Source organism: Heterocephalus glaber, unplaced genomic scaffold (assembly GCF_053883595.1).
Source record: "Heterocephalus glaber isolate CG9 unplaced genomic scaffold, H.glaber_assembly_v1.0 deba00001509, whole genome shotgun sequence".
Classification (NCBI taxonomy): domain Eukaryota; kingdom Metazoa; phylum Chordata; class Mammalia; order Rodentia; family Bathyergidae; genus Heterocephalus; species Heterocephalus glaber.
Window position 1 is genome coordinate 50,541,556 of NW_028258325.1, and position 14,652 is coordinate 50,556,207.

Here is a 14,652-nt window from a genome sequence, read left to right on the forward strand (position 1 = left end):
GCTAAATTAATGATACAATTATCAAATTGTAAACTTTAAATATATGTAGCCTTCAGTATATCAATAAAGTCATTAAGAATCATACAGTGCATTATCTAGTTTTTAATTTGAGCTTACTCAATATTTATTCATTTACTTGGAATAAAGTAAAATAAAATGACTGAAAAGGTTAGATTTCTATCTCCTTAAAGATAAAATGAATAAACTGGCCTGGTGAACTACCCCTAACTTTTCAGTAATAGGCACACCCTCTGCCTAGAGTACTCAAATCAATTTTTATGGAATATCCTGAAAAATATGATGCTAAGCTCTTTTTTTTAAACTATTCAAATCATTATGTGGATGATTTCCCTCTGCCAAGTTTTAGTATTTTAAATAAAGAATACAAACTGAAATGTCTACATCCTGATTGAACTCTGAATTTTCCAATAAACACCAACGACCATTCAGCTACTACTTATTGGAATGTTTCTTTCCTGTGATAAATCTTACTTCTATGAATATTTTTATTATTTTATTCTCAAAGCATTGCCTTACCTTAAAGTATTGAATAACAGCACATTTTGCCCTTATCCAGTGTCAAAATATCTTCAATTTAAATTTCACAAAATCTAAAGTTATTTTTATAGACTTTTGCTGATGAGAGATCATGTTCTGAGAGTTAATTTGTCTAAGATTACACACGTGTTAACTTATTGAGAAAAGCTTCAGATATGACTTTACATCGTATATCAGTTTTACAACAAAAGAGTGTTACAGCACTTTTAAGATGCTAGGGATTTTAAATGTATTTCTTCAATCATATTTTTTTTTTCAGGATGAAAATTATTTTAATTTCTTCCAGTATGAAAACTTTCAAATTGAACTGAATATATGGGCTTGTATACTTATATTTTATAGTGAGAAATGTAGTTATTGACAAAGGTGGTATAAGATAAAAATTCAGATTAACAAATCAGACATAAGGAAATTCAAACCTAGTTTCACCCATCAACAATGTGAGTGATCACAGGAAAGTTTTTTGATTTGTATTTTATACTACCTTAATCTATAAAATTGCTAACTATTCTTAGATTTCAAGGAAAAGTATACGGAGTGTATAATATAAAAGCACTACTTGGGCCGGGGATTTAGCTCAGTGGTTCCGCCGCCTGCCTCGCAAGTGGAAGGACCCGAGATTGACCCCCGGTACAAAAAAAAAAAAAAAAGCACTACTTAATTAAACAAAAGTTACTCAAAAAACAGGGTTGATGAATACAGATACTACTTCAAAGGACAGTTATTAGACCTTTCTACCATTTTCTGACATTTATTTACAAAAGAAGTATTTCTGAAAATATATTACAAAAAAAAAACACTTTAAGCAGATGACAAATTAAACTCCATGTGGAAAAGAAAATATTTCTTATGGCAAACTAGAAGCATGTTTTTCAAAGAAATACTTGGAAATTTAGATGACTCACAAGTGTGCATCACAACATTTTGTTTGTTCCACACATCTATGAGGGAACAGGTAAAGTTGAGAGAATGCATGAAGATCATATTCTGTAACTTCTCTAACAGCTTCTGAAACTTCACAGTTATAACATTACTTTGTGACTTTGAACAATTTACCATTGTTTCTAAATATTATAATTTGAAACAATAGAACTAGATGTACTATAAGTTATATCACAACCCAAAAATATTCTATTCTGAATGTATTATCTTTTCTAATTAAAAAATATACAATTAGCACAATTCTATTAATTTCATCTCAAAAACTTACCATTCTGTAGAATAATAATGATAAATTAGTCCATGTCATCCAACCACATTCACAGTGCCTACTATTGCAAAAATGTAGGGAATCACCTTTTGTTAGTTTTTCAGGTTTTAGTTTTTACAGGATTAATACTGGGCAGGTAATTCTAAGTTCTGTTCTTATTTTGCAGTGCATAACATCAAAACTATCAATTCAAACTACTTCCTAAAAATTTAAGTAAATTTTTGCAATGATTTCTTTTTTTACAACGTTAATTTTTCTCTAGGGGGCATTGCCAATGGTGTACAAGCACTCTTAAATGAAGTAAGCTCTCCTGGGACTCCATGTTCTATTATCACTGCCCTACTTCTCTCCTAGTCATTTTAAGTAAAGTCTCTTCTCTGACTGCTCAGAGAGATTTGACAAAAATGGGCAGCCTCTATTTCCTGTAATTCCTTTTGTTCTTTGCTTATTTTTCATAAATATTTTGTATTCCTCCATAACTTGCCTCCTTCTCCCTTACTTGTGGCTCCTTTTCAGTCTCTTCCCTTGGTGGCTTCTTCACATCCAATAGATGATTCATTATATTCATGTGTATGACTCAGGGCCTATTCTTTTCTTTGCTTTTCCTGGACAGTTTCATTTACCTCATCATTTGCTTTTTTCTTAATTTAATTTTATGGGTACATTTTAGGTATACAATATAATGACATTCATCATTGGAAATTTGCACCTTTACATAATTTCTCATGGTTCTTATTTTTTTCCCAGTTCCCCTGCCCTCCTTTCAACGCCCCCATCCCTCCTTATTTAGAAAGACTTTGTTTCCGTTTTTACATTTTCTCATATTAATTCCATTCTCTTCTTTCCTTTCCCCTACACCTCCCACTTACCCTTCACTTTTGCCCCTTTTTTTCCTATTTCACATTATCTATTATACCTTTTAGTCCTTATTTACACTTTCAGTTTCTCATACTAGAGAACTATTTGGTATTTACACATGTGTGTCCTATTTATTTCACTTGAGAGTATGGCCTCAATGTGCATTCATTTAGCTACAAAAGTCTCTAATTTCTCATTTTTGATGGCTGAGTAGTACTCCATTTTATTAAAAAAAAAAAAACACAGATTCTTTATCCACTCCCTAGTTGATGGACATTTGGGCTGTTTCCAAGTTTTAGCCATTAAAAACTGTGCTGCTATGAAAATGGGTGCAAGTATATCACTGTGGTATGATTCTTTTAATTCTTTGTGGAAAATACCCAGGAGGGGAATAGCTCAGTCAAATGGGCCTTCCAGTTCTAGTTCTTTGAGGTATCTGCATACTGATTTCCATAGTGATTACAACTGTCTACACTCCCACCAGCAGTGGAGCATTGTTCCTCTTTCCCCACAACCCTGCCAGGATTTGTTGTTGTTTGATTTCATGATAGTAGCCATCCCTTGTGGGGTGAGGTGGAATCTCAGCTTTGTTTTCATTTGCATCTCTTGAAGAACCAGTGATGGTGAACATTTTTTCCTAAGTTTATTTGCTGCTTTTACTTCTTTGTCTGAGAAATGTCTGCTCATTTCAGATGGCCATTTTTGGATTGGGTATTTAAATTTGGGAGGTCTGATTTTTTTAAGTTCTTTATAAATTCTAGATAGGAGACCTTTATCTGAGGAATAGCAGGTGAAAATGTTTCCCCACATTCCAGTTGTCTCTTCACTCTGTCGGTGGTTTCTCTTGCTGTGTAGAAGCTTTTTAATAAGAAGAGATACCACTTGTTGACTGTGCTAGTTCACAGGCAACTGAGATTTTGTTCATAAAATCGTTTCCTACACCAATGTCTTTAAGAGTTCTACCTAACCTCTCTTCTGGCCGGTTCAGCATTTCTGTTTTAATATTTAGATCTTTAATCCATTTCAGTTTTAGTTTAGTGCAAGGTGATAAATATAGGTCTAGTTTTACTATTTGGCAAGTTGAAACCTAATTTTTCCAGCACCATTTATTAAAGAGGCTATCTTTCCTCCAGTGAAGGTTTTGGCTCCTTTGTCAAAGATGAGGTGGCTGAGTGTGTCTGGAGTTGTTTCTGCATCTTCTGATCTGTTCCATTTCTCCTCAGGTATGTATCTTTGCCAGTACTGTGCTGTTTTTATCACATTAGCTTTTTAGTATAGTTTCAAGTTGGGGATTGTGATACTCTCTGCCATGTGTCTGTTACCTAGAATTGCTTTTGCTATTCTGAGTCTCTTCTTGTTCCAAATGAATTTTTGGATTATTTTCTCAAGGTCCATGAAGATGCTGCTGGGATTTCAATTGGGATTGCATTGAATCCATATAGCCATTTTGGAAGTATGGCCATTTTCACTATGTTCATCCTTCCTACACAGGAACATGGGATATTTGTCCATTTTCTGATATCTTCATTCTCTCTTTTCAGAGTGCTATAGCTTTCAAAGAAGAGGTCTTTGATTTCTCTTGCTGGGTTGATTCCTAGGGATTTCAGTTTTTTGGATGCTATTGTGAAAGGAATTGTTTGCCCTATTTCTGTCTCAGTGAGTCTGTTGTTCGTGTAGAAGAAAGTTACTGATTTTTGTGTGTTGACCTTGTATCCATTACTTTACTGAATTTGGTTATTAAGTCTAGAAGACTTTTGGTGGAGTTCTTGGGGTCTTCTATATAGAGTATCATGTCATCTGCAAATAATGACAATTTGACTTCTTCATTTCCCATCTTTATTCCTTTTATTTCTTTTTCTTGTCTAATTGCCATGGCTAATGTTTCCAAAACTATATTGAACAGGAGTGGTGATAGCAGACATCCTTGTCTTGTTCCTGATTTTAGTGTGAAGGATTTCAGTTTTTGACCATTTAGTATGATAATGGCTGTTGGTTTTTCATAGATGGCTTTTATCAGATTGAGGTAGTGACCATCTATTCCAATTTTTTCTAGGGTTTTTATCATAAATGGATGTTGCACTTTGTCAAATGCTTTTTCTACATCTATTGAGATGATCATATGGTTTTTGTCCTTGGCTCTATTGATATAGTGTATTACATTGATTGATTTGCATGTGATGAAGCATCCCTGCATCCTTGGGATGAATCCCACTTGGTCAGGGGGTATGATCTTCTTGATGATCTTCTGCATTCTATTTGCCAGTATCTTATTAAGGATTTTTGCATCTATGATCATTAGTGAGATTGGCCTACAGTTCTCTTTTTCGGTTGGGTTTTCTCTGCTTTGGGGATCAAGGTCATATTTGCTTCCAGGAATGAATTTGGGAGTATTGCTTCCCTTTCAATTTCATTGAAGAGTTTAAACAGTAATGGCAGTAGTTCCTCTCTAAATGTCTTGGAGAATTCAGCAGTGAAGCCATCAAGACCTGGGCTTTTCTTAGTTAGTGAGTTTTTTATTATGTTTTCAATTTCTTTGATTGATATAGGGTTGTTTAGAATTTTTAGGTCTTCTTCATTCAACTTTGGTAATTCATATGTATCTAGAAATCTGTCCATTTCTTCTGTGTTTTCCATCTTATTGGCATATAGGTTCTGGAAGTAGGTATTGATGATCCTCTGGATTTCTTCTGGGTCCCTTGTAATTTCATCCTTTCCATTCCTAATTGCATGGATTTGGGCCTTTCCTTTCCTTTTCCTGAAAAGGTTGGGTAAGGGTTTGTCAATATTGTTTATTCTTTCAAAGAACTAACTCTTGGCTTCATTGATTTTTTGCATCATTCTCTTTGTCTCCATTGCATTAATTTCTGCTCTGATCTTTATAATTTCGTCCCTTGTATGAGCTTTGGGTTTGTCCTGCTCTTCTTTTTCTGGAAGCTTGAGGTTCAGCATCAGGTTGTTTAATTGGGCTTGTTTTGTTTTCCTAATATGTGTATTCAGTGCTATGAATTTCCCTCATAAGATTGCTTTCATTGAGTCCCACAAATTCTGATACATTGTATTGTAATTGTCATTTAATTGAAGGAACTGTCTGATTTCTTCTTTAATTTCCTCTGTGACCCATTGGTTATTCAGAAGTGTGTTTTTCAATTTCCATGTGTTTATGAAATTTTTGAGGTTTCTTTTGCTACTGATCTCCAATTTCATCACACTATGGTCTGCTAATATACATGGGATAGCTTGAATTCCTATGGACTTACTTAAACATGTTCTATGGGTGAGTATGTGGTCTGTTTTGGTGAATGACCCATGTGCAGCTGAAAAGAATGTGTATTCTGATTTTTTGGTATGGAACACTCTGTAAACATCTGTTAAGTTCACTTTTTCAAGAGTTTGATTGAGTTATAGTATTTTGTTGCTTATTTTTTTGTCTAGTTTATCTATCTATGTGTGATAGTGGGGTATTGAGGTCCTCCACTACTATTGTATTAGTGCTTATTTGATTTTTTTATGTCCATTAGTATTTGTTTATATAGTTGGGCACACTAGTGTTTGGTGCATATATATTTATGATTGTTATCTCTTCCTCTTGGATTGTTCCCGTTACAATGATGTAGTGTCCTTTGACTATCTTATTCAGTGCTAGTTTGAAATCTACTTGATCTGCAAAGAGGATAGCTACTTCTGCTTTTTTCCAGGTCTTGTTATATGGAGTATTGTTTTCCACCTTTTAACTTTCAATCTATGAGTTTCTTTTTGAATTAAGTGTGTTTCTTGTATGCAGCATATTGTTTGGTCTTGCTGCTTGACCAATTCTCCCACTCTATTTCTTTTGATTGGTGAATTGCGACCATTAGCATTGATGGTTATAACTGATACATATTGACTTATCATTGTCTTGACTCTTTCTTTTTGTTGGGTTCTCCCCCTTTGAGTTTACTTTCTTCTTGTGCCCAATGGATTCATTCTGCTGGGCTTCCTGGGGTTGTGATCCTCATTGTCTTTCCCTAGGATATTGTCTAAAATTTTTTGGAGTGCTGGTTTGTTATTCATGAAGTTCCTAAGGTGCTCTTTGTCATGAAAGTATTTTATTTCTCCATCAATTTTGTTTCTTTCTTTTTTTTTTTTTTTTTTTTTGGTACCAGGGATCGAACTCGGAACCTTATGCTGGTGAGGCAGGCAGTGGAACCACTGAACTAAATCCCCAGCCCTCTCCATCAATTTTAAAAGATAGTTTTGCAGGGTACATCAGTCTGGTTTGGAGGGTGTTTTTCTTGAGGCCCTTGAATAAGTCAGTCCAAGCTTTTCTTGCCTTAAGTGTTTGCATTGAGAAGCCTGCTGTGATTCCCATGGGCTTTCTTTGCATGTGATTTGTTTCTTTTCTCTATTTGTAGAATTTTGTTCTTTTGTTGGGTTTCTGGAATCTTAACTATTATATGTCTATGTGTAGATGTTTTTTGATGAAGGCTAGTTGGAGTGCTATATGCCTCACTTATCTGTATGTCAAGTTCTTTTCCCCTGCTTGGGAAGTTTTCTGTCATCATTTCTCTGAACAGTTTTTTAATGTCATCTGCATTCTCTCCTGTTTCTTCATTGACTCCAATCTGTCTTATGTTATTCTTTTTTGCATTGTCTACCAGCTGTTAGATTGTTTTCTCATGGTCCCTTACAATTTTAAAGACATTTTTCTTTTCCTGATCACTAAATGCAATCTTATCTTCTATGTCTGGAATTCTGCCCTCACATTGCATCATTCTGCTGTGTAAACTTTCAATGGAGTTTTTAATTTCCTGGAAATCTGTTTGCATCTGTCTTATGGGTTCCATTTGTTTCCTATGTTGAGATTCCATCATGTTCCTCAGCTCCTCTACTTTTTTTAATCTGTGTCCTCTCTACATTTATTAATCATGACTTGCACTATGGGCACAATCTCTGCTGTTATCTGAGAAATTTTTTCTGATTTTATTTTTCCAGATCCTCTTTTGTTGCAACTTCAGGGAGTACAAGTTGTTGAGTATCAGAGTCTTCCATCGCATTTCCTTTTGGGGTTGCTCTAAGTGATCTGGACATCTGGTTTTGAGGCTTGTTTACATGTCTTCTCATTTTGATGGGGTTTGTGGGGGTTGCTGTTGGTGCCCATGCTGCTCACCTTGTCTCAGCTGGGAGCAGTGGTATGGATGCCCACAAGCCTCCTCCTCTGCACTAGAAGCAATGGTACAGTGGCCCAGAAGCCTCCTCTTTGCTGAGAGTCATGGTACCAGCTCATGGTTTTAAAATGCACTGATGTGTCCTTATTTCCAAATCTATACATTCTGCTCCAGGGGCTTCTCTGAATTGAAGACTCAGGCTCCAACATCTATTTGACAAACTTGGGTTTCTAATAGGCATCTCATAATTAACACTTCTAAAAAAGAACTGTATTTATTCTCCTCCAGCCCACTATTCAGCAATTCTGAAAACTTTAACCACATAACATCTTTGCTGTTTTCTTCTTTCTAAATTTTTCCAAGTGACTTCCAATTGATCCATCTCCTTCTACTCTTGCCCTCTTCCAATCCACTCAAGGAACAGCAAACAGTGGGATCTTTTCAAACACAAATCAAATTGTAGTGCTCCCCCCTTCAAAGTCAACTGAAAGCTTCCCTTTACACTTAGAAAAAAGTAAACCTCAGTGCTTGTCCCCCACCAACATCGCATTATATCTTACACTGCTCTGCCCCTTGCTCGGCACACTCTAAAAATGTTGATCTTTCAGGTTTTTAGGCATAAAAATATTATCTTAGGGACTTCTAGGATATATTAATCATTTACCCCTCAAAATGTAGGAGTTAGCTTCAAATGTTATTTTCTCAGGAAGGCCTTTCCTGTCCACTTAGCATGTTGCATTCATCTGTTTATTATCTGTCTTTATTCATTAAATAAAATCTTTAGAAAAAGACCTTGCATATTTTATTCAGCTTTTATTACTAATGCTTAAAACAGTGTTGGCCTCATGCAGACTCTCTAAGCATGTTGAGAAACAAAACACAAATGAATGTAGATGTATCTGTTCATAATAGACATGAAAATGGGATCAGGTACTTGAATACGCTTTGGATAGTGATAGCATCTTCAGGAAATTAATAAAAAAGGCATCTTTCCTTAGTCTAGGAGATTTATGTAATTTAATGACAACCAGAAATCAATTTAAATATCATAAACCCATAGGAGGATTGAGTTTGGCATCTGTATATATTTTTTGACCAGTGTACCTTTTAAACACCAAACAGGTGTAGGAGGGGAGCAAACAGAAACTAGGGAAAAGCAAGACCTAAGCAGTCAGTGAGTGTTGGCTTGCTCATGCAGGCACATAACTGTAACTTCTACTCAGTTAGGGTATGGCTCTAACTTAATTTCATCAGGAAGAACTGAATAAGACAACATAGTGTACCCACTTCTATCAGATTATACTGATAAGCTCAGTCCCAGAGAGCTCCAGGCACAGGCTTGACAGTTCCATTATTTCAGACACCATTGAGTGCAACACTCAACACACTTCTTGTGTTTGGGATTAGGTCTTGCTTCCTACATCAATAGTTAATTTTCTTACTGTTCTTGAGAAATTCAAGAAGGACAATAGTAAGATTTATACTACTTTGGGAATATTTTTAGCTACTCATATGGGAAGACACTATCCCTTTGAGATACTCTAAAGAGTCACCATGGTTAACCTTAGGTGCTGGAAGCCATATGTGATCAAGCCTGAGTGTCTTTAATAAGCACAGACACACACCTCCCCTGCTGTGTAATTCATAGCCTCTCTTGGAAAAGGAAAACATGGTCAGGACAAGGTTTGACTTTAGTGACCTGAAATTCCAAGTGCTTACATAAGAAGCAGCCCTGCGCCAGAGGTTGCCTCCCTGATGGCTCAGGGACATTTGCCTATTGTAACTTCTCACCCCTGTGGATGGTTCAAAGTTAGACCATTCATTAAGTGTAATAGGGCACGGACATGGACTTGTTTTCATGGGAAAGTGTATTCTTCTCCTCATTCTTTCTTCATCAGAAAAAGACTCCACTAATGATACAGTTCTTTAACAAGTATGACCTCCTGAGTCACTTCTCATTTGGTTTTGTTAATTACTCTCCTTTTTGCTAATTGCGGTTATCCAGAGTGCCACAATTTATCATATTTCTTTAATTCTTAAAAGACTCATTTACATTTCTTATTCTTTCATGGATTTTTGTTAACATGTTTAATTCCAGTGACTTGGGAGGATCTTACATACTTTATTCTTCTCAAAGTATCTTTGATGTCCCTAATTACCTTTTCCCTAATCTATGCTATTTCATGTTGTTTTTATAAGTGTATTTCCTTAACATAGTGCTTTCTCCATAAAAAATTAAACCTGTCATTGATTTTCTGTTTAGTCAGTAATGGTATGAATGTCACCTTGAAGGAAAGTGAAAACAGATAACATGAATGTTTTATTTAATAACTAATAAAATTCATTGGACACAATTCAATGACTTGAATTAAAAATAAGCCCAAGTAAAAAAATAAACAATAGCTACATTCTGCAAAGGAAATACAGATTTGCAGAACTTGCATGTAAATTTCTAACATATAATATTTGAATCTCACTCATCAATACCCAGGACATATATATTGTTAACTCAAAAGATTCGGGATGACATATTGATTTTTTTTTCCTTAAGTTCTTTTATTGGTATATTTTACCTATGCAATACATTTACATTTATCATTGGGAACTTGTACCTTTACATGATGTCTTTTTGTTCTTATTTTTACCCCATTCCCCTGTCCTCCCTGCACCCCTTCCATCCCTCCCTATTTACAAAGACTTCGTTTCCATTTTTTCCTTTACTCATAATTTTTCCTTTCCCTTCTTTCCTTTCCCTTACCCCTTTGCACCTTTTCTTCCTATTTCCCATTACCAATTATTCATTTTAAAACTAAAATGAGCTCCTTTATTAAGTACATAGCCTGTCATAGATGTGACAACATATGTGTTTAATATAAGAATCTTCAGTATGCCTTGAAAGATTAGGAGGGTAAATGATTTCTTTAATTAAGAAAAACATGGAAGGTCCTTAGGAAGAGGTAATTTTAAGTTGTTATTAAATGAAATTTGGAATATTTGATGTAATGCCTAAAGCTACTAACCAACAAAGCACAAAAGCAGAAAAATTGGAGGCATGTTTTGAGAAAGAAATACAGTAAATATAGAGAAAAAGTTTCATAAGAGAATGGTATAAGATTATTACGTTTAAGTTGGGGTGGAATCACATAAAACCTGAGATGAAAATTTAGCCTTAACACACCATAGAAAAGCATGCAACAATTTAAGTTTCAGAGGAATATGATTGCATGTACAATAAGAAAATGAATCTTATACCAGAAGGTATACTAGTTACAAGACTATTACAATGGACTAAGTGAAGCTTGAGCTAAGATAATAGGAAAGGAAATGGAAGTAACCCTGATTTAATGCTAAATTCAGGAGATAGAATGAATATATTTATAATTATTTAAATGAGAATGAGTTCTAAGCCAAATAAAAAGTTAGCTAAGTAACAATAATTAAAAATAATAATCTCAAACACTAAATGAAAGGTTATTAAACTTTAAGTGCCCCAAATATGTTTATTTATTTAATCCTCTGACCATTCTGATGAAGCTAAGAAGTAGGTAACCATTAACTGAAATTAGAGAACTTGAGAGAATACAGCTGGAAAGAAGGATAATGAATTCTATTGTAAATCTGGGGTTTTAGGTACAGTTTTAGTAATGACAGGTAAACTATGTTGCCAAAGTTGTCTCCTATATCTGAGAAATCAAACCCAACAAAGATTTATTTTTCACTCTCAATATGTGTCCCGGACATATTGTCTGGGAGTCTACCTATACAGTCCTAAGCGGATATATTTTCTGCCACTTTTAGCTCACCTGGGTCTCTGCTCTTCCACAGAAGGAGATCAGAATGAAGGAGTCACATGCTGTCTACTGTGTCCCCTCAGACCTGACCCACTGAGACATTTCTACTCACAACTTTTTGTACAGAGAAACTCATCCAGTTTCAACATAATTGCAAGGAAAACCAGAAAATGTAAGGGAGCATAAGGACTACCTCTATCACACAGCTATCAGTTTCCTTACAAGACATAGTAGTGCAACAAAACAGGTGTCCAGAACTATATATAGTGTTCCAAATTCATTTTTCCAACAATATGCTAAAAAATAGCTTATAGGACATGAGTGCCACTACTTTTTTACTCATACTTTTGACTTCTCCCATATGATTCCATTTACTGAAAATTTATTTTATTTTCTAGTCTACACAGTGAATGCCTATTCCTTCTTCAAAATATGACTTAATATGTTCAAGAAAAAGTGCTGGTTTAATTGTTATCCATATCAAAGGAAAAAAACTCATCTTAAATAAAAATAGATTGTAGGAAACAAGAATATACATTGAGTATAAAATGTGTTATGCACAATACTATAACATGCTATGAACTTATTGTATAAGCTAATCTTTTTATTAGCTGTCAGGATAGTCACAAAATGGATCAGTTGATCTAATTATATAGACAAAAAAATGAACTGAAAAGTTAATGACTGGCGGGGGGGGGGGGTGGGAAGGACCGCTGTCGAGATCCCGAGGACAGGTTTGGGTGCCCGCCCCCGCCCCAGGCCCCAGGGCCCACCAGGTCCGACTGCCCCAGCCTTGATCAAGGCGATCCTCATTTTCAACAACCACGACAAGCCGCAGCTCTCCAAGTTCTACCAGCCCTACAGTGAAGATACACAACAACAAATCATCAGGGAGACTTTCCATTTGGTATCTAAGAGAGATGAAAATGTTTGTAATTTCCTAGAAGGAGGATTTTGGTAATCAGTCTTAAACTGTGTAACTTACCGTGACCTATGGAGTTAAATCTAATTAATTGGAGGATCTGACAACAAACTGATTTATAGACATTATGCAACACTGTATTTTGTCTTCTGTGTGGATTCTTCAGAAAGTGTACTTGGAATTTTAGATTTAATTCAAGTGTTCGTGGAAAACTTAGACAAATGTTTTGAAAATGTCTGTGAACTGGATTTAATTTTCCATGTAGACAAGGTTCACAATGTTCTTGTGGAAATGGTGATGGGGGGTGGTATTGGAGACCAACATGAATGAAATTGTTACACAAATTGATGCACAAAATAAACTGAAGAAATCTGAGGCTAGCTTAGCAGGAGCTCCAGTCCGTGCTGTATCATCTATAAAGAATATGAATCTTCCTGAGATCCCAAAGAATATTAACATTAGTGATATCAGTATAAAAGTGCCAAACCTGCCCTCTTTTAAATAAAACATAAAACAGGCCACTCCCAGGTAAAATCAAGGGGGAAAAGTCATCTAAGTTTACAATACAGTTGTTTACCAAAAATAGAGCAGAGTCTTAACTTTTGCTCTTGGATTTAAGTCAAGGTACTGTATAGAAGTAGTGTAAAATCAGTATGAATGTTTAATGCTTTTCTTGCTCAGAGATTTTAAAGAAATGGTATAGTTTCAGTGTGATTTTTCTTTTCTTTTCTAAACTGCCTTCCTATGCCCACCTAAGGCATGCCTCTATGTATTGGCTATTACAGTATTTTGAAAGTGAGGTATTTCTTTAATTATGTACAACCCAAAATGTTGGTGTTTTTGTTTTTTGTTTTTTTATTTTTATTTATTTTTTGGTACCAGGGATCGAACTCAGGACTTTGCACTTGTGAGGCAGGTGGCGGAAACACTGAGCTAAATCCCCAGCCCAATGTTGATGTTTTGTATGGATCACAAGTGTAGCAGTCCTTAATTCTTTCTTCTGTTTGTCACAATTGTTATTTAAAGAATCAAGTATGTATTGCATGAAAACATTATGACCTTTTCCTCTTAGTTTAAATAAATTCAACGGTAACTGGATTTCTAAAGCACCTTTCTGTTTGCCTAATACTTACTTTAGCAATAATTTTTTTTACTACCCTAGGACTCAAAAAAGTAAATAAAGGTATATTTTATCACTGTTAAAAAAAAAAGTTAAAGACTAGTAAGAAAAAATATTTGGAAAAAGTAATTGTTAGAAAATTCCCTAAAAGGAAAAATTTAAAGAACAAGTGAATTCATAAACTGTTAATCACAAAAATCTCTTAAAATGAAAAAACACTAATTATTAAAAAAATTTATAATAGAACTAGCAATGAGATTAACTTGTACAACTATGAAATTGGTACTTAAGAATTTGAAACCTAAATAATGAGAACTCAGTCATTTTTTTTAAGTATTGTTAACTGGAAAACACAAAAAATATTTAAGCTTATTAATTCATTCTATAAACATTTTCACACATACTCTGTACTTGACATTTTTGTACACAGTTGAACCAGTTAAAAGTAATAAAAATTTTTAAAAGTAAAATATCCCTACTTTCATGGACCTTATACTCTGGCTTGATGTCTTAGTTCAGATTATCTCAGAGATAGATCTTGAATAAAGGATTGAATGCAAATAATTTATTTAGAAGTACATTATTTGAACTTGTAGCAGTTGGCAAATGAATTAGGGATAGAAATGTAGCCATCAATTGTGGATTATTAAGTCACATGGTGAGAAATTTATCACTTAGTCTTGAGTAGAAATTTTTTGGGGAAAAATTGAAAACCAGGCTTGAGAATTTTGAAACAGAGTACTGAAAGAACTGGAGTATTTATGGACTAACTCCTGTGAGTGATTGGTGAAGAAATACTTTGAAGGTGATTGCTTCTCTGCACATTCAGCCTGCCACACAACAGAACAGCTTCTACAATTCAGGAAGAAAGCCTTAATGATGCAGAAAATGACACTTGGGTAAGAACAGAAGTACTGTAAAAAGTTTACAGAATATGTAAAGGCCCAGAAAATATGCTACACAAATAATGAACGAAAACAGTAGAAAGTAAATTGCAAGTGTGTTAGAAGTGGGGCAAAGGTGTTACTAGGAAAAAGAAAAGAAACACA

General features: G+C 34.7%; 1 pseudogene; it reads left to right on the forward strand.

The window, feature by feature from the left end:
• The first annotated feature begins 8,632 nt into the window (after positions 1–8,632).
• LOC101718564 (AP-3 complex subunit sigma-1-like) lies at positions 8,633–12,988 on the forward strand (annotated as a pseudogene).
• Positions 12,989–14,652: the final 1,664 nt, after the last annotated feature.